This window comes from Pleurodeles waltl, chromosome 1_2, assembly GCF_031143425.1.
Source record: "Pleurodeles waltl isolate 20211129_DDA chromosome 1_2, aPleWal1.hap1.20221129, whole genome shotgun sequence".
Classification (NCBI taxonomy): domain Eukaryota; kingdom Metazoa; phylum Chordata; class Amphibia; order Caudata; family Salamandridae; genus Pleurodeles; species Pleurodeles waltl.
In genome coordinates, this window is record NC_090437.1 from 1,197,273,142 (window position 1) to 1,197,299,728 (window position 26,587).

The 26,587-nt window shown below is 44.8% G+C and overlaps 1 long non-coding RNA gene across 1 annotated transcript in view; it reads left to right on the top strand.

The window, feature by feature from the left end:
- LOC138296093 (uncharacterized) overlaps window positions 1-13,981 on the top strand; it is a 32,393-nt gene extending 18,412 nt beyond the window's left edge. The window contains exon 3 of the long non-coding RNA XR_011203754.1: window positions 13,608-13,981. This is a non-coding gene — a long non-coding RNA (uncharacterized lncRNA). The remainder of the gene's footprint in view (window positions 1-13,607) is intronic.
- Window positions 13,982-26,587: the final 12,606 nt, after the last annotated feature.

Genomic DNA, 26,587 nt, shown 5'->3' on the forward strand with positions numbered 1-26,587 from the left:
TCACATTTGAACTGAAACACCTCCTCTGATGGGCAAAATATCCCCCCCAAACCCACCCGGAGGATGAGCTGCACTTAACACCTCCACTGATGACAAACACCAGGAGGAGCTATAGAAAGGAGTACAGGTAACATTCCTTAACATGACACATACCTGTTTATCATGGGAAGTATTGTTAAATTAACTCTGCTTTGGAGTCAGCTGCATCCTCATATCTTCCTCCTCATCACTCACTATGTCCCCTTCATCAGCCACTGGTCCAGCTGCCACCGTCTCTACATCCAGCAATGGGATGTGACGCCTCAGGGCCAGATTGTGCAGCATGCAGGAGGCAACAACGATCTGGCAGCTTGTAAGTGGTTTGTAGAGTAGGTCACCTCCGGAGACATGTAGGCAGCAGAATCTGGCCTTCAGTAGGACAAAGGTCCCCTCGATGACACGCCTTGTCCTGCCGTGGGCCTCACTGAAATGGTGTTCGCCATCTGTTGTTGGATACCTCACAGGTGTCAGCAGCCAGGGAAGGTTAGGGTACCCAGAGTCACCTGTGTGCACAAAGGTAGGACACATCTCAGAACCGGTGGGGACACAGGGTAGATTGTGACGTGATGTGAGACGACAGGGGCACACATCCCACTCAACCAAGGACAGGTTCAGGGTCGAACTCAGGCTTTAATCAACCTAAAGAAGGGTGGTTTAAATTGGTGGAATTGAAAAAGAAAGCGAGACGGACAGAATTGCATGCAGACTTTATGTTAGAATATCTGAGGGCGGGAGTAATACCAGCAGGATTAAGGGTGAGGAATATACCTGGTTTGTTTACAGAAATTCTTAAATTTTTAGAGAAGTGGTCTTTAATATCGAATAGATGTTCCCGAGATTGGATGATCCTTATTGTGGAGACTGCTAGGGAGTTGATTGAAGTACTAGCCGTAGAAATACAGACATTGGAAGATGAATTAAAAACCCAAGATTCTATACAGGAAGCCAAGAAACAACTAGAGATGGTAAACCAGGAAATTAGACTCTTTCGGCGCTTACCTGATAAAAAGGAAATCAGATAAACTTAGAAAAGACATTAGGTGGTTTACTCAAGAGAAAGCTTACCCCTATTTGTCAGAGAAATATTATCAGGAATATAACCAGACTGGTCAACCGTTAGATCGGCAATTTTGGACCAGTAAAAAAATGGTTACTTTTTCCGATACATCTGAGTCCGAGGGTGAAGGCACTAGCGATAGATCTGAACAATTGGGTAATGGAAGTTCCTATCATGAAGGTTTCAATCAGTCCAACCGTTTGTTTTTTATCCCGGCGAGGATCACAACGTGCCAGGGTCAGAAATCAACAGAGGGGCAGGTACTACAACACAGACAGCCCTACACATTTCCTGCAGACAAGGAGACAACAATACGGGAGGGACTAGATCCCATACCAGTATTCAATCTCACTTCCTGTACCTTGGATACAGACATGGAAGCTATTTTGAAAAAAGGTTTATCTTTTGTCCCTAGTGTTTCTATCAACTGTTTTGGACTTCTTACTGACTTACATGCGTTTTTCAGACGCATCAGGCTTAGCAGATTTTTCGAGAACAGAAATAATACTGTAGAGAATAATGTGTCTTTGTTGAAACCTATATCCACCTTCACCCCGAGCCTTGATATGGTGGGACCCGAAATAAGAATCTTTGAGAACTTGGTCCTCGAGAAGGTTAAAAAACTGTGTAAATTCACTCCCAAGCCCAACTGTAATCTGACGAGAAATGAACACCAGGCTCTCTTGAGATTACAGCAGAATAAAAACATTGTTATTAAACCTTGTGATAAAGGGGGAGGAATTGTCCTCCTAGATATGGATCAGTACAAACATAAGGTCAGACTTATGTTAGGAACACCAGAACATTACAGTAAAGCCAACAGTGGTTGGCAAAGGGAAGTGAAAAAGACAATTCAGGAAGTGAGTTTGAAAGCGTATAACGATGGATTGATCTGTGAAAAAGAATAAATATACCTGAATCCTATGACTACTAGGGTTCCCATTTTATATGGTCTTCCGAAAGTTCATAAGAGTGAAACGGATCCTCCTTTTCGACCTATTGTGTCCACAGTAGGGTCCGTTACAGAACCATTATCAAAATATGTGGAAACATTTCTCAAAACAAGAGTAGTACAACTTCCTGCATATGTTAAGGATACGGGACATATCATCTCAATCCTGGAAGGGGCTAGGTTCAACCCAGATAGTGAGTTTCTGGTTACCATGGACATTAAGGCCCTGTATACAAATATCCCCCAACATGAAGCCTGGCAGGCGGTTCGACAAATTTTTGACAAGGAAGGCATGACGGACCACTTGTTGTTTGTTCTTGATTGCCTCAAGATTGTATTGGAAAGTAATTTTTTCGAATTTGATGGAGAGACTTATCAGCAGAAGAAGGGAGTCAGCATGGGAGCGGCCTGTGCTCCAAGTGTTGCCAATATTTATGTAGGCCTATTCGAACAGACTCATATATACAATGAAATTGCCCCTTTTTATGAAAATATCAGGCTTTGGTCGAGGTATATAGATTATGTCTTTTTCATCTGGTCAGGACATGAGGAACAACTAGAAGAGTTCTGTAAATGGGTTAATTTATGTGACACAAATCTTAAATCTTCCATCCATAAAAGCAGGGACAGAATTGAGTTCCTAGATATTTGGATAAAAAGCCAGGACTCTCAGCTAGAGGTATCACTATACACAAAACCCACGGCAAAGAATACCATTTTGCACTTTGATAGCTACCACCCTAGAAGTCAGAAACAAGGGGTTCCCTTCAGTCAGTTTCTGCGCATTCGTAGAAACTGTACGGAACTGAGTGATTACAACGTACATGCAGACGTGCTTCAAGAAAAGCTCCTCCTGAGGGGATACCCTAAGAGATTGATCAGAGATTCGTACAAACGGGCAAAATACTACAATAGAGAGAGTATGTTCCAACAATGCACAAAAGAATCTAAACAACAATTAGTTTGTGTCATTCAACATTCAAATATGAATGATAAAAATCAGGAGAATAATCAATAGCAATTGGCAAATTCTGAATAGTGACCAAACTCTTAAACCATTAGAGAAACCTCTCTTGGCGTTTAAAAAAAATCAGAACATCCGCAATAAATTAGTTAAGACAGCCCTACCTAGAGAAAAAGAATTTTGTCAAAAGTCCATTACCGGTACTGTCCCAGTTTAAAAGGAACTGGGGGGAAACACAGACAGTAGAGACGCAGGAGGCCTTAAGTAAATGTAAATTGGGGTGGCTGTTTCTTTCCTGTGTGCTACTGAAAGTATTGTTGTATGACTGTATCCCTGTTGTCCGTGTCGTCCCCGTCGTCTTCCTCCTCTTCACTCTCCACAGGCTCCACAGCTGCAACAACACCACCATCTGGACCATCCTCCTGCAGAAAAGGCACCTGGCGTCGCAAAGCAAGATTGTGAAGCATACAGCAGGCCACGATGATCTGGCACACCTTCTTTGGTGAGTACATTAGGGATCCACCAGTCATATGTAGGCACCTAAACCTGGCTTTCAGGAGGCCGAAGGTCCTTTCTATGATCCTCCTAGTTCGCCCATGGGCCTCATTGTACCGTTCCTCTGCCCTGGTCCTGGGATTCCTCACTGGGGTCAATAGCCAGGAGAGGTTGGGGTAACCAGAGTCACCCAATAACCACACACGGTGTCTCTGTAGCTGTTCCATCACATAAGGGATGCTGCTATTTCGCATGACATACGCGTCATGCACTGACCCAGGGAACTTGGCATTTACATGGGAGATGTACTGGTCAGCCAAACAGACCACCTGGACATTCATCGAATGATAACTTTTTCTGTTCCTGTACACCTGCTCACTGTCTTTGGGGGGAACCAAAGCCACATGGGTCCCATCAATGGCACCAATGATGTTGGGGATATGTCCAAGGGCATAGAAATCACCCTTCACTGTAGCCAATTCGCCCACCTCAGGGAAAATAATGCAGCTCCGCATGTATTTCATCAGGGCAGACAACACTCTGGACAAAACCTTAGAAAACATAGGCTGAGACATCCCAGATGATATGGCCACAGTTGTCTGAAAAGACCCACTTGCCAAAAAATGGAGTACTGACAGAACCTGCACCAGAGGGGGAATCCCTGTGGGTTGGCGGATGGGGGACATCAGGTCTGGCTCCAGCTGGGCACATAGTTCATGTATAGTTGCTCTGTCAAGCCGGTATGTAAGTATGATATGTCGTTCTTCCATTGTCGACAGGTCCACCAGCGGTCGGTACACAGGAGGATTCATCCTTCTCCTCGCAAGTCCCAGCGGACGGTGCCTAGGAAGGACAACATGGAGCACAGAGTCAAGCAACCCACAGGTTAGTTCACACAGCTTGCACAGTACACGAATCGCTATGCATGGAACGGCTTGTATGAGTGGCTATGCAAGGCCTAGGCCTGTGTGACGCAGTAGAAATCATGCCATGTGGGCACTTGAAATGGCGGCTGCCTGACCTGTGAAGTGTGACAGTGGGATGTGAGGTCACTGCGCTGGCGTGGCACACCGTGGCGGTCGAAGACCGCGGCGCAAAGCAGCATTGGTTAACATTGAACCCTATGGGTCTCAGGAGCCAATGACGATGTGCGCCGGCGGGCGCGGTACGCACCGCCGCGGTACGCACCGCCGCGGGCGTGACCGCCATTTTCTATCTGAGTAATCACTCGAGACCTGATCATCCACAGGAGAGGACCTATACTGCAAGTGCTGCTGTGACCTCGGTCTGGGAGATACAATGGCTGCTGCGACTGGGGAAAGGGCCCCTGCCTTCACTGCCGAAGAATTGGAGAAACTTGTTGATGGGGTCCTCCCCCAGTATACGCTACTCTACGGTCCTCCAGACCAACAGGTTAGTACACAGGGTGCACGTTGAATGGGCTATGCCTGTGTTGAGTGGGGTGTATGTAAGATTGTGGGGAGGGGTGCGAATGAGGAGTGCAACGCACGAAAGATGAGAGCATGTGCCACATGGCAAGGTTGGGGAGGGGGGGGCCACTCACATTGACCAGGCAGAAAACTGATGCGATTTCCTTTACCACCCTGTACATGTCACATAGGTCAGCGCCCATCAGAAGATCGACATTTGGCGTGCCATCGCCAAGGACGTCCGGGCCCTGGCGGTCCACAACAGACGGGGCACCCACTGCCGAAAGAGGTGGGAGGACATCCGCCGCGGGACCAGAAAGACCGCCGAGTCTCTGCTGGGGATGGCCTCCCAACGTAGGAGGGGTGCCAGCCGCCAATTGACCCCCCTGATGTCCCGGATCCTGGCGGTGGCCTACCCCGATTTGGATGGGCGCGTGAGGACATCACAGCAGACACAAGGGGGTGAGTATCAGCACATTCTGCTATCTTTGCGCGCAGTTGAGGTGTCTGGGTTGGGGAGGAGGGCTGTGGGTAACTCAAGGCCAGGGCGCTTTCTGTAGGCTAGTCCCCTCCGTTAGGCATGGCCCTGTGCCCCCGCCCCCCACCTCTGTAGGGTGCCAAGTACAGCTATCCATGGTCCTGCATCACCCATGTGTGCATTTGTCGTCCATAGACCTGTAGGCCTAGTCACAAGAACTGAGTAGTGTACCCTGATATAGTGCAGGGGGCTTCTGTGTCTGTCCTCTCCGCCAACGGTGTTGCCAATGCATGCACTCAACCTGTCTTCATTTCTCCCCCCCACCCATTTTCTTTTTCTTCCTGTGCATGTGTGCATTAGCATCATCAGGCGGAGGAGAAGTGGCATCGGCGCACGAGGGAGCTGCATCTCACATGGCCCCGGAGGGCCATGCAACCGACTCCGAGTTCACCAGTGAGACGGAGGGCGAGGGGAGCTCCACAACGGGGACCCGTGTAGACGTCAGCGACACCGACACGTCCTCGAAAGGTAGCTCCATTGCGGTGGCGGCAACATCCGTGCCCACCGCCACAACAGGTACAGCCACCACCCAGCGCACCAGCCCCGCCCTCCCAGCAGCCCCTCGGCCTTCGCTCCGTGCCCGCTTACCCAGGAAGGTGGGCATCTCCTTCGCCCCAGGGACCTCAGGCCCTGCCCCAGTTACCCCTGCTGCCCTCAGTGAGGAGGTCATTGACCTCCTCCAGACCATCATTGTTGGGCAGTCTACCCTTTTGAATGCCATCCAGGGTGTAGAAAGGGAGGTGCATCGGAGCAATGCATACATGGAGGGCATTCATTCGGGTCAGGCTGCCCATCAGCGATCGTTCAACGCTCTGGCCTCAGCACTGACGGCAGCCATTGTCCCTGTCTCCAGCCTCCCTCTTCTAACTCCCTCCACCCAGTCCCAGTCTCCTGTTCCTCTGCCTATCCCATCCACACCATCAGACCAGCCTGCACACACCTCAACACCCAAGGGCAGCTCATCCAGACATAAGCACCACAGATCCCACAAGCATTCACACAAACAACATCCAGATGCAGACATGCCTACAGTCACTACCACCTCTGTGTCCCCCTCCTCCTCGTCTCCCTCCTCCCTCCCTGTGACGTCTCCACTCACACCTGCATGCACACCACCATCAGCCAGTACTTCCATCACCAGCACACCCTCCATTACAGTCAGCACACGTGCAGTCACCACCCCCACTGCCATTTACACGTCCCCTGTGTCCTCTCCCACTGTGTCTCTTCCAAACCACACAAAGGCAGCCACCCACCCACCCAACAGCCATCCACCTCACGACAGCCTCCAGCCCAAGCACCTGCACCCAAAGACAGCACACTTGACTCTCCTACAACCACATCATCTTCCTCCACTCCCATACCCACTGCACCTACCCTTCCCATTGCTCCTAAAAAACTTTTCCTCTCAAAAACTAACCTCTTTGCATCACCTGACCCACCCCCTCCATCTGGTAAGAGTCCAAAGAGCACCTCAGCCACCACCAGCCCTGCATCTAGTATCACCATAGTGCAGGGCTATTGGAGTCCACCAGCTCCTAGGAAAGGAACATCGGCCAGCAGCAAGGGGACAGCCAGCCCACCCCCTGGGAAGAGGACAAGAAAAATTAAGGGCCGGCGCGAAAAGCCTGAGACAGCTGCCACCAAGGAGAGTGGCCTTGCCCCGTCACCTGCCACATCATCTAAGGGAGGCAAGGGCCAGAGAGCTGCAGCGAAGGAGGGCAAGGGCAGCAGGGCGGAGAAGACATGCAGCAGGCGAGCGCACCAGGAGGGCCCCACCAGCCCCATACCGGGTGTGACGGGCGACACCCACGGGCCCAAGACTTCATCTCAAGCACCGCTCCGCTGGGCCCTTCATCTCAAGCACCGCTCCGCTGGGCCCTTCATCTCAAGCACCGCTCCGCTGGGCCCTTCATCTCAAGCACCGCTCCGCTGGGCACCGCCGTCTCAAGCACCGCTGGTCCATTGACAGTGCCGGTTCTGTGTCGAGCAGGTGTTCACGAAGCACTCTGGGCACCATGCCTCCTCCAATACCAGTGGAGTCGGTTATCCATCTGATGGACTGTGGCTTTGCACTCCCTAGGATGGTACAGTGGGCATGGAGGCCCCTTGTGGATCTGGCGTCGTGGACTCATGTGGCTGAGGTGCCCCCCTTTCCCTTCCCCCTGAGGAGCCTGTTGTTTTATCATCTGATGCCCCTGCAGTGTTCTCTCCAATGGTATCCGGTCTCCTGTGTGGGCTATTTAACGGACTGTGCAGGACTGATTGACTATGTTTATACTTTGCACTATGTTCATTATTTCTTTTGTATATTTCATATGGCATATTTACCATGACTTCAATGAACCTATTTTATACATAAATTTGTAACTTCATTTTAATTATGTCTTTGCATTCTTCCGGGGGGTTTGGGGGGTGTCACTCTGACTTGTTGCTCTGCATTGGTGTGTAGGTATTGGGGGGGTGGGTTGGGGGGGTGGGTGTATCGCGTATGTGTGTGCACGTAACCTTTCCTCCTCCCCCCTCCCCTGTGTCGTAGGTGCAGTACTCACCGTTGTCGTCTGCGCCGGCGTTTGTACTCGTGGTAGATGAGCAGGTAGACAAGAGCTGGTAGTATGTTTAATTCGGGTTCCATGCTGTCCAGATTCGTCGTGGAGTGTGTGGAGGTGAGCGTTTTCCCGTTCGTAGTCTGTTTCCGCCATGTTTTTATCGGCGGGGCTCCCGCCCCGGAAAAGGTGGCGGATTGGTGAGTTGTGATAGGGTGGGCGGTACATTGTCTGCCGCCTGCCTGTTGGCGGTGACCGCCGCGCTGTTTGTCGGTCCCGCTGTGGCGGTCGGTGTGTTAAAGTGGCGGTCTGTGTTGGCGGTTCCCGCCAGGGTCAGAATTGCATTTTTTGGACCGCCTGCCTGTTGGCGGGTTGGCCGCCGCTTTATCACCGACCGCCAGGGTTGGAATGACCCCCTTTGTCTCTGTCTATTCACTGTATATAAGTGTGTGTGTCTTTCCCTGTGAATATGTAAATATTTATATATTTAACTTTGATTATTGTGTTTTCTTGTTGTTGTACATACATATGTAATAAACATAATTTTTTGTATTTCAGTTATCTTGATTGTTTGGTTGTTTTACATTGTAGATAACAGTGAACATTAGTTCTAGCTCATTCTCTTTTCTTGTATTCAAGTATTTCCCTGGATGGGCTACGCATTATACCAGGGACCCTCGATAGTCTTCTTTCTTTGTGATATGACAAAATTGTTGAGAGGGTTATGTGTATATAAATTTGTGATGTATGTCTGAATTTTGTTTATTTAATATTGACTCTCTTGAGATTCCTCTTTCCACCGTGTGCACCTCTTTCACTTTGGTGTTCCCTTTTTTCGTTTTTCTTTTTTCTTCCTTTCCCCCTTTTTTTTTTTTTCTGGATTAGTTGGTGAGTTTTTGATCAAATTAGTATTTAATTTTTCATTTTTTATCTTTCAACTATGGATGGGATAAAAACATTTGGATTCTCGGAAGATGATTTGATTAAACTATTAGGGCAACCAAGGACAGGTTCAGGGTCGAACTCAGGCTTTAATCGACCTAAAGAAGGGTGGTTTAAATTGGTGGAATTGAAAAAGAAAGCGAGACGGACAGAAATGCATGCGGACTTTATGTTAGAATATCTGAGGGCGGGAGTAATACCAGCAGGATTAAGGGTGAGGAATATACCTGGTTTGTTTACAGAAATTCGTAAATGTTTTGAGAAGTGGTCTTTAATATCGAATAGATGTTCCCGAGATTGGATGATCCTTATTGTGGAGACTGCTAGGGAGTTGATTGAAGTACTAGCCGTAGAAATACAGACATTGGAAGATGAATTAAAAACCCAAGATTCTATACAGGAAGCCAAGAAACAACTAGAGATGGTAAACCAGGAATTAGACTCTTTCGGCGCTTACCTGATAAAAAGGAAATCAGATAAACTTAGAAAAGACATTAGGTGGTTTACTCAAGAGAAAGCTTACCCCTATTTGTCAGAGAAATATTATCAGGAATATAACCAGACTGGTCAACCGTTAGATCGGCTATTTTGGACCAGTAAAAAAATTGTTACTTTTTCCGATACATCTGAGTCCGAGGGTGAAGGCACTAGCGATAGATTTGAACAATTGGGTAATAGAAGTTCCTATCAGGAAGGTTTCAATCAGTCCAACCGTTTTTTATCCCGGCGAGGATCACAACGTGCCAGGTTCAGAAATCAACAGAGGGGCAGGTACTACAACACAGACAGCCCTACACATTTCCTGCAGACAAGGAGACAACAATACGGGAGGGACTAGATCCCATACCAGTATTCAATCTCACTTCCTGTACCTTGGATACAGACATGGAAGCTATTTTGAAAAAAGGTTTATCTTTTGTCCCTAGTGTTTCTATCAACTGTTTTGGACTTCTTACTGAATTACATGCGTTTTTCAGACGCATCAGGCTTAGCAGATTTTTCGAGAACAGAAATAATACTGTAGAGAATAATGTGTCTGGGTTGAAACCTATATCCACCTTCACCCCGAGCCTTGATATGGTGGGACCCAAAATAAGAATCTTTGAGAACTTGGTCCTCGAGAAGGTTAAAAAACTTTGTAAATTCACTCCCAAGCCCAACTGTAATCTGACGAGAAATGAACACCAGGCTCTCTTGAGATTACAGCAGAATAAAAACATTGTTATTAAACCTTGTGATAAAGGGGGAGGAATTGTCCTCCTAGATATGGATCAGTACAAACATAAGGTCAGACTTATGTTAGGAACACCAGAACATTACAGTAAAGCCAACAGTGGTTGGCAAAGGGAAGTGAAAAAGACAATTCAGGAAGTGAGTTTGAAAGCGTATAACAATGGATTGATCTGTGAAAAAGAATACATATACCTGAATCCTATGACTACTAGGGTTCCCATTTTATATGGTCTTCTGAAAGTTCATAAGAGTGAAACGGATCCTCCTTTTCGACCTATTGTGTCCACAGTAGGGTCCGTTACGGAACCATTATCAAAATATGTGGAAACATTTCTTAAAACAAGAGTAGTACAACTTCCTGCATATGTTAAGGATACGGGACATATCATCTCAATCCTGGAAGGGGCTAGGTTCAACCCAGAAAGTGAGTTTCTGGTTACCATGGACATTGAGGCCCTGTATACAAATATCCCCCAACATGAAGCCTGGCAGGCGGTCCGACAAATTTTCGATAAGGAAGGCATGACGGATCACTTGTTTGTTCTTGATTGCCTCAAGATTGTATTGGAAAGTAATTTTTTCGAATTTGATGGAGAGACTTATCAGCAGAAGAAGGGAGTCAGCATGGGAGCGGCCTGTGCTCCAAGTGTTGCCAATATTTATGTAGGCCTATTCGAACAGACTCATATATACAATGAAATTGCCCCTTTTTATGAAAATATCAGGCTTTGGTCGAGGTATATAGATGATGTCTTTTTCATCTGGTCAGGACATGAGGAACAACTAGAAGAGTTCTGTAAATGGGTTAATTTATGTGACACAAATCTTAAATCTTCCATCCATAAAAGCAGGGACAGAATTGAGTTCCTAGATATTTGGATAAAAAGCCAGGACTCTCAGCTAGAGGTATCACTATACACAAAACCCACGGCAAAGAATACCATTTTGCACTTTGATAGCTACCACCCTAGAAGTCAGAAACAAGGGGTTCCCTTCAGTCAGTTTCTGCGCATTCGTAGAAACTGTACGGAACTGAGTGATTACAACGTACATGCAGATGTGCTTCAAGAAAAGCTCCTCCTGAGGGGATACCCTAAGAGATTGATCAGAGATTCGTACAAACGGGCAAAATACTACAATAGAGAGAGTATGTTCCAACAATGCACAAAAGAATCTAAACAACAATTAGTTTGTGTCATTCAACATTCAAATATGAATGATAAAATCAGGAGAATAATCAATAGCAATTGGCAAATTCTGAATAGTGACCAAACTCTTAAACCATTAGAGAAACCTCTCTTGGCGTTTAAAAAAAATCAGAACATCCGCAATAAATTAGTTAAGACAGCCCTACCTAGAGAAAAATAATTTTATCAAAAGTCCATTACCGGTACTGTCCCAGTTTTGGGAAATCACCAGTGTGGAACCTGTAAAGTATGCCCCAAAGCCATTGTTAGTGATCTATTGGTATGGCGACATAAGAAATACAAACTGTGTGACATGACTAACTGTAGAACCTCTAATTGTGTGTATCTGATTATCTGTCCCTGCTCAGTGGGGTATGTGTGAAAAACTGGACGTGAAATCAGAGTACAAATCTCAGAGCCTCTATCGAGTATTCGAAACAAAAGGGAGGGAGCTCCCCTGGTGCAACACTGGTTGAAAGAAAAACATGAACTTGATGATTTGACGTGGCCGATTTTGGAAAAGATTAAGGACGTTCCAGGCAAAGTAATGGAAAATATAAGGAAGAAGCGGGAAGTGTTTTGGATTTTTACCCTGGACACATATGATAAAGGTCTTAATGAGTGTATACCTTGGGAGAATGCCTTAATTTGAACTCTTCTTGATGTGGGTTTTCTCGCTTAGAAGTGAATGGTTTCTTTTCCTCTGCTGGGCAGCATTTGCTGTTTTTTTCTTTGAAGATTCTTGATTCGTCTATATACAATTAGAGAGGGCTTGGTTCATCCATGGCAAGGGATAGATGTTGATGTATATATATACTTTTGTCAGGACTCCCTATGGATGTCCTGTTATAAATTACTGTAGGAGTTTTTGTTTCCTTTTTTTATCTTTATGTTTATCTTCATTTTTTATCTTTTATTGTTTAATCTTTAGATTTTACGTTGTATTTCTATTGTGGTAGGGGTCTTTTTCTTAATCAGTTGGCTATATTTATGACCATTCCAAGATGGCCGACCTTATTCTCTGACGGTATGTTTTTTGCAATCCGGATTATTTTTTTGTCTTATTTTCAGGCTTTTTCCTAATTAGTAGGTTGCATTTATGACCATTCCAAGATGGCCGCCGCTATTTTCTGATGCTCTTTCAGTACGAAATCGCGCGAGTTCGTTAGTCGTCTCGCGGTTTTTACCGCGATTGGTAATTGAATGCCTGACTACAAAATGGAGAATGCCGCATTTGGCAATCTTTTACCGGGCGTTCTCGTGCCATTGGGAAATCGGTGCATTAGAAGGTAGGGTATTTCCTCTCCAAAAACTATAGTTTTTCATCTGAATGAGGGGTTCTTGAGTTAATGTTGAACCTGAAAGGAGTAGTCTTTTAGTGTGTACGATTACTATCTTGTATACATTGAGGATTTTTACCACTCAACCTTGAACTAGATGGGATGGTGAAATCTTAATTAAGAATGTTCCTAATACATCTGAGCCGCTTTCTGTATTATTAAGGATAAGAGACTCCAGTTAATTTCTTAGAATAAGAGATAAGAGAGAATACTCGAGGTAGGGGAACCCTATTTTTGTTATATTCTTTATTTTCTTTTTCCCCGTCTCTTTTCATGTATAGATGGAAGACTGATGGAAGCTCTGGGTACTGATTCCCCTAGAAATCCGGTTATTTTTAGGACTATTTTTGGTATGTTAAGGAATAAGTTATTGTTTCTATAGGGAAAAGATTGGTCTCTTAGACTTATGGATTTCTTTTATTGACTTAAGGTTTTCTGCTTTGAAATAGAGATGGATCTGTGAATCTGGCTGTATGTCTGTATAAGGAGCCCTGTGTGATCAAAAGCTGAAACTAGAGAATCAGTCTTTCTGTTTTCTCTTTATGAGGGAACACACCAACATTGTCATCTGGTATTTAATATTATTAATACATCTACTGTGGAGATTAGTCTGGGAAATCACATATATCTGATGGTGTTCTCTGCATGTATTGGGTGTTTTTAATTTTCTTGCACCACCTTTTGGTGTTGAATTTTTACGGTTCTTATTGTTTTTTTAATCACTTTTTATTTATCTTTTCACTTGATCTCTTTGTTCGTGCACTTTAAATCTTTTTTGATGATAATTGGTTTGTGGTATCATGCAGGTGGATAGCTGAATCTCAAGGAATTGGATTAAACGTATTAGTATGGTATTTCTTATTGTTATTTTTTATGTTTATCAGATCTGATTTGGATGGGAAAGACGAGAATCTAAAAGATCTGCGACATTAGCCATCTAACATTAAAAAAGGAACTGCCCTGATGAAGACGGCTTTACAACTCGGAGGTTTGCCGCCGAAACGCGCATAGGCTTAGTTCCTACAGTTGTTATAATGGATTATGAACTTTAGGGTCCAAGTAATTTTTCTTTATGAATTAGGTGGAGACGCAATCTGGTTCTAAGTTACAACATGTCACAACTCTGAATAGTATTAAGGCTTTAAAACAGTGCCGTAGAGAAAGCATATATCTAATTTGTATTTTATTGTATTTTGGACAATTTGGATCTTTTGTTCTTTTTTCAATGTTATGTTTCCATTATCTTTTGTGTTTTGTCTCGTATAACACTTTGTCTCTGTCTATTCACTGTATATAAGTGTGTGTGTCTTTCCCTGTGAATATGTAAATATTTATATATTTAACTTTGATTATTGTGTTTTCTTGTTGTTGTACATACATATGTAATAAACATCATTTTTTGTATTTCAGTTATCTTGATTGTTTGGTTGTTTTACATTGTAGATAACAGTGAACATTAGTTGTAGCTCATTCTCTTTTCTTGTATTCAAGTATTTCCCTGGATGGGCTACGCATTATACCAGGGACCCTCGATAGTCTTCTTTCTTTGTGATACGACAAAATTGTTGAGAGGGTTATGTGTATATACATTTTTGATGTATGTCTGAATTTTGTTTATTTAATATTGACTCTCTTGAGATTCCTCTTTCCACCGTGTGCACCTCTTTCACTTTGGTGTTCCCTTTTTTTGTTTTTCTTTTTTCTTCCTTTCCCCCTTTTTTTTTTTTTCTGGATTAGTTGGTGAGTTTTTGATCAAATTAGTATTTAATTTTTCATTTTTTATCTTTCAACTATGAATGGGATAAAAACATTTGGATTCTCGGAAGATGATTTGATTAAACTATTAGGGCAACCAAGGACAGGTTCAGGGTCGAACTCAGGCTTTAATCAACCTAAAGAAGGGTGGTTTAAATTGGTGGAATTAAAAAAGAAAGCGAGACGGACAGAATTGCATGCAGACTTTATGTTAGAATATCTGAGGGCGGGAGTAATACCAGCAGGATTAAGGGTGAGGAATATACCTGGTTTGTTTACAGAAATTCGTAAATTTTTAGAGAAGTCGTCTTTAATATCGAATAGATGTTCCCGAGATTGGATGATCCTTATTGTGGAGACTGCTAGGGAGTTGATTGAAGTACTAGCCGTAGAAATACAGACATTGGAAGATTAATAAAAAACCCAAGATTCTATACAGGAAGCCAAGAAACAACTAGAGATGGTAAACCAGGAATTAGACTCTTTCGGCGCTTACCTGATAAAAAGGAAATCAGATAAACTTAGAAAAGACATTAGGTGGTTTACTCAAGAGAAAGCTTACCCCTATTTGTCAGAGAAATATTATCAGGAATATAACCAGACTGGTCAACCGTTAGATCGGCTATTTTGGACCAGTAAAAAAATGTTTACTTTTTCCGATACATCTGAGTCCGAGGGTGAAGGCACTAGCGATAGATCTGAACAATTGGGTAATAGAAGTTCCTATCAGGAAGGTTTCAATCAGTCCAACCGTTTTTTATCCCGGCGAGGATCACAACGTGCCAGGTTCAGAAATCAACAGAGGGGCAGGTACTACAACACAGACAGCCCTACACATTTCCTGCAGACAAGGAGACAACAATACGGGAGGGACTAGATCCCATACCAGTATTCAATCTCACTTCCTGTACCTTGGATACAGACATGGAAGCTATTTTGAAAAAAGGTTTAGCTTTTGTCCCTAGTGTTTCTATCAACTGTTTTGGACTTCTTACTGACTTGCATGCGTTTTTCAGACGCATCAGGCTTAGCAGATTTTTCGAGAACAGAAATAATACTGTAGAGAATAATGTGTCTGGGTTGAAACCTATATCCACCCGAGCCTTGATATGGTGGGACCCGAAATAAGAATCTTTGAGAACTTGGTCCTCAAGAAGGTTAAAAAACTGTGTAAATTCACTCCCAAGCCCAACTGTAATCTGACGAGAAATGAACACCAGGCTCTCTTGAGATTACAGCAGAATAAAAACATTGTTATTAAACCTTGTGATAAAGGGGGAGGAATTGTCCTCCTAGATACGGATCAGTACAAACATAAGGTCAGACTTATGTTAGGAACACCAGAACATTACAGTGAAGCCAACAGTGGTTGGCAAAGGGAAGTGAAAAAGACAATTCAGGAAGTGAGTTTGAAAGCGTATAACGATGGATTGATCTGTGAAAAAGAATACATATACCTGAATCCTATGACTACTAGGGTTCCCATTTTATATGGTCTTCCGAAAGTTCATAAGAGTGAAACGGATCCTCCTTTTCGACCTATTGTGTCCACAGTAGGGTCCGTTACGGAACCATTATCAAAATATGTGGAAACATTTCTCAAAACAAGAGTAGTACAACTTCCTGCATATGTTAAGGATACGGGACATATCATCTCAATCCTGGAAGGGGCTAGGTTCAACCCAGATAGTGAGTTTCTGGTTACCATGGACATTGAGGCCCTGTATACAAATATCCCCCAACATGAAGCCTGGCAGGCGGTTCGACAAATTTTCGATAAGGAAGGCATGACGGACCACTTGTTGTTTGTTCTTGATTGCCTCAAGATTGTATTGGAAAGTAATTTTTTCGAATTTGATGGAGAGACTTATCAGCAGAAGAAGGGAGTCAGCATGGGAGCGGCCTGTGCTCCAAGTGTTGCCAATATTTATGTAGGCCTATTCGAACAGACTCATATATACAATGAAATTGCCCCTTTTTATGAAAATATCAGGCTTTGGTCGAGGTATATAGATGATGTCTTTTACATATGGTCAGGACATGAGGAACAACTAGAAGAGTTCTGTAAATGGGTTAATTTATGTGACACAAATCTTAAATTTTCCATCCATAAAAGCAGGGACAGAATTGAGTTCCTAGATATTTGGATAAAAAGCCAGAACTCTCAGCTAGAGGTATCACTATACACAAAACCCACGGCAAAGAATACCATTTTGCACTTTGATAGCTACCACCCTAGAAGTCAGAAACAAGGGGTTCCCTTCAGTCAGTTTCTGCGTATTCGTAGAAACTGTACGGAACTGAGTGATTACAACGTACATGCAGACGTGCTTCAAGAAAAGCTGAGGGGATACCCTAAGATACCCTAAGAGATTGATCAGAGATTCGTACAAACGGGCAAAATACTACAATAGAGAGAGTATGTTCCAACAATGCACAAAAGAATCTAAACAACAATTAGTTTGTGTCATTCAACATTCAAATATGAATGATAAAATCAGGAGAATAATCAATAGCAATTGGCAAATTCTGAATAGTGACCAAACTCTTAAACCATTAGAGAAACCTCTCTTGGCGTTTAAAAAAAATCAGAACATCCGCAATAAATTAGTTAAGACAGCCCTACCTAGAGAAAAATAATTTTGTCAAAAGTCCATTACCGGTACTGTCCCAGTTTGGGGAAATCACCAGTGTGGAACCTGCAAAGTATGCCCCAAAGCCATTGTTAGTGATCTATTGGTATGGCGACATAAGAAATACAAACTGTGTGACATGACTAACTGTAGAACCTCTAATTGTGTGTATCTGATTATCTGTCCCTGCTCAGTGGGGTATGTGGGAGAAACTTGACGTGAAATCAGAGTACAAATCTCAGAGCATCTATCGAGTATTCGAAACAAAAGGGAGGGAGCTCCCCTGGTGCAACACTGGTTGAAAGAAAAACATGAACTTGATGATTTGACGTGGACGATTTTGGAAAAGATTAAGGACGTTCCAGGCAAAGTAATGGAAAATATAAGGAAGAAGCGGGAAGTGTTTTGGATTTTTACCCTGGACACATATGATAAAGGTCTTAATGAGTGTATACCTTGGGAGAATGCCTTATTTTGAACTCTTCTTGATGTGGGTTTTCTCGCTTAGAAGGGAATGGTTTCTTTTCCTCTGCTGGGCAGTATTTTCTGTTTTTTTCTTTGAAGATTCTTGATTCGTCTATATACAATTAGAGAGGGCTTGGTTCATCCATGGCAAGGGATAGATGTTGATGTATATATACATATTTTTGTCAGGACTCCCTATGGATGTGCTGTTATAAATTACTGTAGGAGTTTTTGTTTCCTTTTTTATCTTTATGTTTATCTTCATTTTTTATCTTTTATTGTTTAATCTTTAGTTTTTACGTTGTATTTCTATTGTGGTAGGGGTCTTTTTCTTAATCAGTTGGCTATATTTATGACCATTCCAATATGGCCGACCTTATTCTCTGACGGTATGTTTTTTGCAATCCGGATTATTTTTTTGTCTTATTTTCGGGCTTTTTCCTAATTAGTAGGTTGCATTTATGACCATTCCAAGATGGCCGACGCTATTTTCTGATGCTCTTTCAGTACGAAATCGCGCGATTTCGTTAGTCGTCTCGCGGTTTTTACCGTGATTGGTAATTGAATGCCTGACTACAAAATGGAGAATGCCGCATTTGGCAATCTTTTACCGGGCGTTCTCGTGCCATTGGGAAATCGGTGCATTAGAAGGTAGGGTATGTCCTCTCCAAAAACTATAGTTTTTCACCTGAATGAGGGGTTCTTGAGTTAATGTTGAACCTGAAAGGAGTAGTCTTTTAGTGTGTACGATTACTATCTTGTATACATTGAGGATTTTTACCACTCAACCTTGAACTAGATGGGATGGTGAAATCTTAATTAAGAATGTTCCTAATACATCTGAGCCGCTTTCTGTATTATTAAGGATAAGAGACTCCAGTTAATTTCTTAGAATAAGAGATAAGAGAGAATACTCGAGGTAGGGGAACCCTATTTTTGTTATATTCTTGATTTTCTTTTTCCCCGTCTCTTTTCATGTATAGATGGAAGACTGATGGAAGCTGTGGATACTGATTCCCCTAGAAATCCGGTTATTGTGAGGACTATTTTTGGTATGTTAAGGAATAAGTTATTGTTTCTATAGGGAAAAGATTGGTCTCTTAGACTTATGGATTTCTTTTATTGACTTAAGGTTTTCTGCTTTGAAATAGAGATGGATCTGTGAATCTGGCTGTATGCCTGTATAAGGAGCCCCGTGTGATCAAAAGCTGAAACTAGAGAATCAGTCTTTCTGTGTTCTCTTTATGAGGGAACGCACCAACATTGTCATCTGGTATTTAATATTATTAATACATCTACTGTGGAGATTAGTCTGGGAAATCACATATATCTGATGGTGTTCTCTGCATGTATTGGGTGTTTTTAATTTTCTTGCACCACCTTTTGGTGTTGAATTTTTACGGTTCTTATTGGTTTTTTAATCACTTTTTATTTATCTTTTCACTTGATCTCTTCGTTCGTGCACTTTAAATCTTTTTTGATGATAATTGGTTTGTGGTATCATGCAGGTGGATAGCTGAATCTCAAGGAATTGGATTAAACGTATTAGTATGGTATTTCTTATTGTTATTTTTTATGTTTATCAGATCTGATTTGGATGGGAAAGACGAGAATCTAAAAGTTGTGCGACATAAGCCATCTAACATTAAAAAAGGAACTGCCCTGATGAAGGCGGCTTTACAAATCGGAGGTTTGCCGCCGAAACGCGCGTAGGCTTAGTTCCTACAGTTGTTATAATGGATTATGAACTTTAGGGTCCAAGTAATTTTTCTTTATGAATTAGGTGGAGACGGGATCTGGTTCTAAGTTACAACATGTCACAACTGTGAATAGTATTAAGGCTTTAAAGCAGTGCCGTAGAGAAAGCATATATCTAATTTGTATTTTATTGTATTTTGGACAATTTGTTCTTTTTTCAATGTTATGTTTCCATTATCTTTTGTGTTTTGTCTCGTATAACACTTTGTCTCTGTCTATTCACTGTATATAAGTGTGTGTGTCTTTCCCTGTGAATATGTAAATATTTATATTTTTAACTTTGATTATTGTGTTTTCTTGTTGTTGTACATACATATGTAATAAACATAATTTTTTGTATTTCAGTTATCTTGATTGTTTGGTTGTTTTACATTGTAGATAACAGTGAACATTAGTTGTAGCTCATTCTCTTTTCTTGTATTCACACATCCTATTAGATACATACCGATGAGCCATGCCCAGTCCCTCTGTAGTTGTGCCATCGTGTGTGGGATGTTGTTGTTCCGCAGAATGTATGAGTCATGTACAGAACCAGGGAACCTGGCCGTAACCTGCGAGATATATTGGTTAGTGAGACACGCCACCTGCACATTAATGGAATGAACGTTTTTCCGGTTCCTGTACACTTGTACATTTATCCTGGGTGGAACCAAGGCAATATGGGTGCCATCTATGGCCCCTATCGCATGAGGGACATGTGCCGAATCATAGAAGGCAGCCTTAACAGTGGGCAAATCTGTACGTTGAGGGAACATGATGTAGCTGGGCAGTTGTCTGAGCAAAGCACACTGTACATCCTTAAATACATTAAGCTTAACATCGTCTGTAACATCCCTGTTGCCAAGCACACTGTCATCTGAAACAACTCTTAGGCGTGGAAGTGGAGTACAGACAAAACCTGCATGAAGGGAGGGATGGCATAGGGATGACGTATGTCAGGCAACAGATCAGGCTCCCACTAGCTACACAGCTCCATGAGGGTCTGACGATACATCAGAATGACCTGCCTCTTTTCCAGGGTAGCCAGGTTGATTACAGGCTGGTACACAGGGGCATGTCTCATCATCACCATTGCACCGTATCTGGGAACAGGAGAGAGAAGAAGTCAAAAGTTGATGTATGCAATGTGTTGACATTGTCAATCTATGCAGTTTTCACTACATATCATTCATGACGCACATATAATTCCTCTACTATTCACTTATTGTATGAAAAATGGTAGCTGTGTGTCCTGTATGCACAGGACAGTTGGAAGTGACCTCATTCGGCCTGGGTTAGACATGGTAGTAGGCGGCCTAAACTTCTGTGCAACTCCTCATTGGACAACATTGTTGCCTATGGGAGACTGGGGCCAATTGTGATAATCGACGGCGGTGACGGTCAGGTACGCAGCGGCCGTAACTGCCATTTACTGTTACATAGCTCACTTGACTCCTGACACTTGTGCAAGCAAGATCTCCACTGCAGGTGCTGCTGTGTTCTGACTCTGGAAGCCAAGATGCCACATCCTGCAGAAGATAGGGTCTCAGACTTCACACCACAAAGAGCTGAAGAAGCTTGTGGATGAGATCCTACCCCTGTATGGACAGTTGTATGGGGCACCAGAGCAGCAGGTGAGTCTCGTTTCACTATCATGTGTGATTGTGATGTGTGTGAGGATGAAAGGAGTTGTGACGAGGGAGACAGACTGAATGCATGGAGATGGGTGAGGAGTCTGATCGCTGGTGGCGTGAGGACACATGACTGTGGTCATGAAATGTGTTTGATGTGTAATGTCCACTACTGACCCTGTAATGCCAATCTACATGACTTTGTCCTTCTGTCTGTGTCACACATGCAGGTCAGCGTTCATCAAAAGAAGGGGATTTTTTAATGCCATCACCAAGCAAGTGAGGACCCTGGGGGTCTATGCCTGGCAGAGCACCCACTGAAGAAAACAGTGAGACGCTGGGCCCGGAAGACCACAGAGGCCCAGCTGGAGACATCCTCCTAATAAGGGAGGGGTGCCCATCAGACCCTGACCCCCCTAATGGCCCGCATTATGGTGGTGGCCTACCCTGAGCTGGATGGGCGCTTGAGGGCAGCACAGCAGCCACCAGGGGGTAAGTACACACTGACACCTCAATGATGTTCTGCCTATATGGCTTTGTGCTTCCTACTATGATGTAGCGTAGGTCATTGTTAGTAGCACGCCGATTATGGGTATCAGCCACCCTGGCAGGATTGGTTTATAGATGTGTGCCCATACCATGCAGACAGTGACTTATGTGGGCAGTTACTTCCACTTTGGGAATTGTGTGATGACCCTCAACAATGTTTAAGAGCAAAGCTCCTAGCATCAGAATGAGTACAAGTGAGGTGGCGGGGCATAGACATCAGTATCAGGCTACCACTGTGAGCGAGGTAATTAGTGTGTCCTCAATCAGCTGCCATTTACTGTATGTGTAGATAGGTACAATGGGGCCAGATGTTACAAATCCTATTTGTTAATGGATTAGTGGGCATGCTACCTACCCATGCAGGATTCTGTTGAGTAACGTGTACAGGAAATGTCTCTACACAACCATGGGAATGTGCTGGGCAAGTGTGAGTAGGTTGTCCCTCATCAAGTACATGATTGCTACGGTTCCACCATTAGCAGTTTCCATCAGCATAGCTGTAGTATCCTCCATGGTGTTCTACTGTTGTGGCATGTATGGCCTGCCATGGCATAGCAGCAGATGATGTTGTTGTCACTTTGTATGTATGTAGGGTTGGTATTGACCCATTGCACCCTGTCTTTCTCTGCCACCGTCCCGCCCTCTCCACCTCTGTATCTGTGTGCATCAGCATCATCAGCCAAAGGGGAAGGGACATCAGCGAGTGGGGAAGCTGCAGCCCATGGGAACCAGGAGGCTGATACCAGCAGAGCCGAGGGGACCAGTGAGATGAAGAGCGAGGGGAGTGCCACAGTTGAGACAGGATTGACGACTACATCTTCGGATTTCTCCTCTGATGGACATTCCCTGGGACCATCCCAGCACCATCCTTGTCCGCCATCCCCTTACCGCCCTCCCTGTAGCTCCCCATCCAGTTGCCCATGCCCGCTCACCCAGGAGGATGGGCATCTCTTTCGCTGCAGGCACCTCTGCCCCTGCCCCAGGCAGCCCTGCTGCCCTCAATGAGGAGGTTATTGACCTCCTGAGGCCCATCCCTGTGGGGCAGTCAGCCATCGCGAATGCCATTCAGGGACTGGCATCACAGATGCAATAGTCGAATGCCTACCTGGAAGGCATTCACGGTGCCCTGTCTACCTTGCAAAGATTGTTTCAGGCTCTGGCCTCTCCACATTGCAGCCACTGTCTCTTCTTCTTCTATCCCCCCTCCAACTACCTGTTCCCAATCCCACATCCCTCTCCCCTCACCCATCCAAGGCACCCGATCATACCAACATGCATCCACATCAAACAGACCCAGATCGCAAGGACAAACACCACAAAAGACACCACCGCCATGCAGACACACAACATTCAGATGCAGACACAACAATATCCACTCCCTACACGGACTCCCCCACCACCTGTCCCCTCACAGGCAGTACACCACTCATACCTGCAGTCACCACCTCATCGCTCCCAGATCCTGCCACAAGTGCACTCATTTCCACCATCACCACAATAGCAGACCCCCATGCATGCACCACATAGACCAAATGCGCACCCAGCACTACTGTCAACATCCCCACATGCAGCACATCCACCCTAGCTGCACACACCACCACAACATACATTCACACATCCCCCCTGCTATCTCCCTGCATCTCCTCTCTCCCCTCCTCCCACTACACCTAATCGCTCACACTCACACAACTAACAGTCAAACAGCACACACATGACGTCCACGCTCGCACCTGCACCCAAGACACCTCATAATACACACCTCACAACCACTCCCTCTCCCTCCACTCCCAAACGTTACTCCCATTTCCAACCTTGTGCCCCTAAATAATGTTTCCTGCATGAGTTTTTCCTGTTCCCTCCCACTGACCCAGTCCCTGTATCCCCAAGCACCCTGTTCCACTCCAAACCCCCCCTGCCTTCCACCTCCCAGTATTCCCATAGTCCACCTGGACCTAGCCATGCCCCTCCCCCACCTAGGATATCTAGCCCCACCAAGGCCAAGGTTACCCCTCCCAAAGCAAAAGCCAAGCCCCCTCCCCAAAATCTAAATCCAGACCAAAAACTTAACCCCAATCCAAACCAGAGGACCCCCCCAAACCCAAACCAAACTACCCCCCCCCCTCGAAACCCAAGCCCCCACCTCGGCCCCCCATCACCTCTGAGGTGCCTGCATGCCCCATTGATGCCCCTGCCATGTGTGTCGAAACGGGGCCACTCACCTGAAAAGCAGGATGTCTGCAGGGGCGATGGTATGCCCTGCGACCTCCTGGAACACCTCTCGGCACTTCCTGGTGGACACAGAAACCCTAGCAGTTCTCCCAAAAGGAAAGGGGGAGTGAAAGAGAAAGAGGTAAAACACTGCCACATCTTGCCACTGTCCAGCCAGGCACCGTGTATCTTCGGGGGGCAGGTTGTTGTTGACAGAGTGATAGTAGAGTTAGTGCACTCAACTTCCTTGAAACTGCATCTCTCTTTCTGATATGGGTACGGGAGCAGTAGAAGAACACCGGGATGCTCCAGCACTTTTCTTGGATAATAATAACTGTTGGCACAATTACTAACATTACATTACCAAAAACCCAAACTGAGTGCCATAACAATAAGTACTGCAACACTAGGGCTGGCTTCACAGAGATTCACTGTTGCACACTACAATTAGAATTGTGGTTGCACTTATCATGCACAAGAAAGACAAACAAGGGCATTAATTAGATCACATATAACTTTTCTGCAAGCATAGGGTAAACTAAAAGGAACAAAAACAATCCAAGAAATACAAATGTCCACTCTGGGTTTAAACAGTTAGGGCCATATTTATACTTTTTGACGCAAAACTGCGCTGGCGCAGTTTTGCATCAAAAATATTACCACCGGCTAACGCCATTTTGGTGCGCCGTGCGGGCGTCAAATTTATACTTTGACGCACGGTGACGCAAACCACAGGTGTAAGTCATTTTTTTTACACACACCGCAGCGTCACGTCGTAAAGGAAAATGACGTTAACACGGCAGAAATGACTGTGGGTCGATTTAAGACACCGCAAACCGGATATGTGGCATTTTTTTGACGCAATAGCGTCAAAATTCCCCGCAAACACAGCCATTTCAGCAGAGGAGAGCCAAAATGGATCCCAGATGCCTGTACAGACCCCAGGAAGATGACAACAGACCAGGAACCAGCCAGGAGGACCCACACAAGAACCAGGACTGGGAGAAGAAGAAAAGAAAGTGTCACTTCAGTGCAGAGGAGCAGGAAATTCTGGTAAAAGAGGTGACAGAACACCAGCACCAACTGTTTGTCACCTCGAAGTTGCCAATCAGTAGGAGAGAGGCAATATGGCAATAAATTATTGACAAGATTAACAGTGTGGCAGAAGTACGCAGAACAGTCATCGAGAGCAAGAAACGCTGGCATGACTGCAAGCGCAGGACCAAGGAAAAGATGGCCAGGAACAGGAAGGCAGCACTGCAGACTGGAGGTGGAAGTCCAGCACACCAGGAGCCCCTGGACCACATGGAGGAGATGGTGGCAGCCGTCAATCCCTGAGGAGATCGTCACAGGGATTCAAGGACAGGACAGCGCAGACTACCAGGAGACAACACACATGCAGGGTAAGTCACATGAGGAATTAAAATGCACTAATGTCAACTACAACCGGGGGGGGATTCCGACTACAAAATGCATGGTAGTCATCATATGCATCAAGTGGCATGGGTAAAGAGGTACGGCATGGGGGCATGGCCTGTACAGAGAGAAGCTGGGGCACACCATAACACAACACCAACAACAGTTTCATGGGGGTATGCTGCCATGCCAACGATGTAGCAAAGGTAAAGCCACGCCAGGAGGGAAGGGCACAACGTCAAACTGACATCCTGTCACACGTCAGCCACTATACCCCCTACATTAACTAGGGCCCAATTAACAACCTCTAGCCATACCGACAACTGGATTGTCACAGTGACAACATGTGCCACTACCACCTCCGCTGTGTGTGCAGCTCAAGTAGCCAATGGCAGTAACGTCCCCATGAATCTTACATACCTAAATTAGTGGGTTGAGGATGACAACTTTAACAATCCCCTGAAACAAGACAAATGCTCCAGTCCTGTCATTTGTGAATCCCCATAGTTGCCGCAAACATCAGCCAATGTCATCAACATTAGGAGGTACACAGCACTAATGTCACACCCATGCTGCATATGCCAGGGTCCATCCTGTGCCTGGGTCACAATGCAACATCCCAAATGTCATACTGCTCAGACAACAGCATTGAGGGGGAGGACACATGTAACAGGTCACTGAAATACACCTGCACAGTCGGAGGAGGAAATAGGACACTGCTACCACTGTCAGGGCAATCCAATGTCCACACATACCCCAACATCAGCTGTACACATTACCAATGCTAACATCCATATTGTGCCATAACAATGCTATGCATAGGATACGCTACATTTCAACAACATATAAGTGGATGTGAAATATCTGAGACTGGGGTAGGTCCAGATTGTTAAGTGTGCTGCTAGTGCCATCAGAGCACCCACAGCCAGTGAAAGGTCTCACCATGAGAATGGATGTAGACGGAGGGTTGAGTAGCACAAGAAGGTGGCAAATCACTATTTGGCCTAAACCAACACCTAGAGGAGATGATGCCGACAAGTCAAAAAACTTACCACAATACATGTGACGTGCAGGTGGGGCATAGGCCTAGGAAAATGCCCATCTGAAAGACTGGAGGAATGAACAGGAACCAAGATCACAATGTGAAAATCATCACAAGGCAGGCATGTCACATCGCAAATGCCACAACACAGATACACTAATTGTACCCTATTTCATTGCAGAGGACGATGGATCTCCTGCGGATATGCCTGTCCAGGACTACCCTGATGACATGGATGACGAGCTGACAAACATCAGCCACCAGACCCTCCAAGATGTCCTTGGAACCCTCCAGACCCCACCTTCAGTCACAAGGATGAGCACAGAACAAGCAGCCATCACAGAGGACCCACCCACAACCCCAATTGTAAGACCTGCGAGCTCCAATACAGCTGAGGACTCAGATGACACAGGCACCAGCTTTGAGAG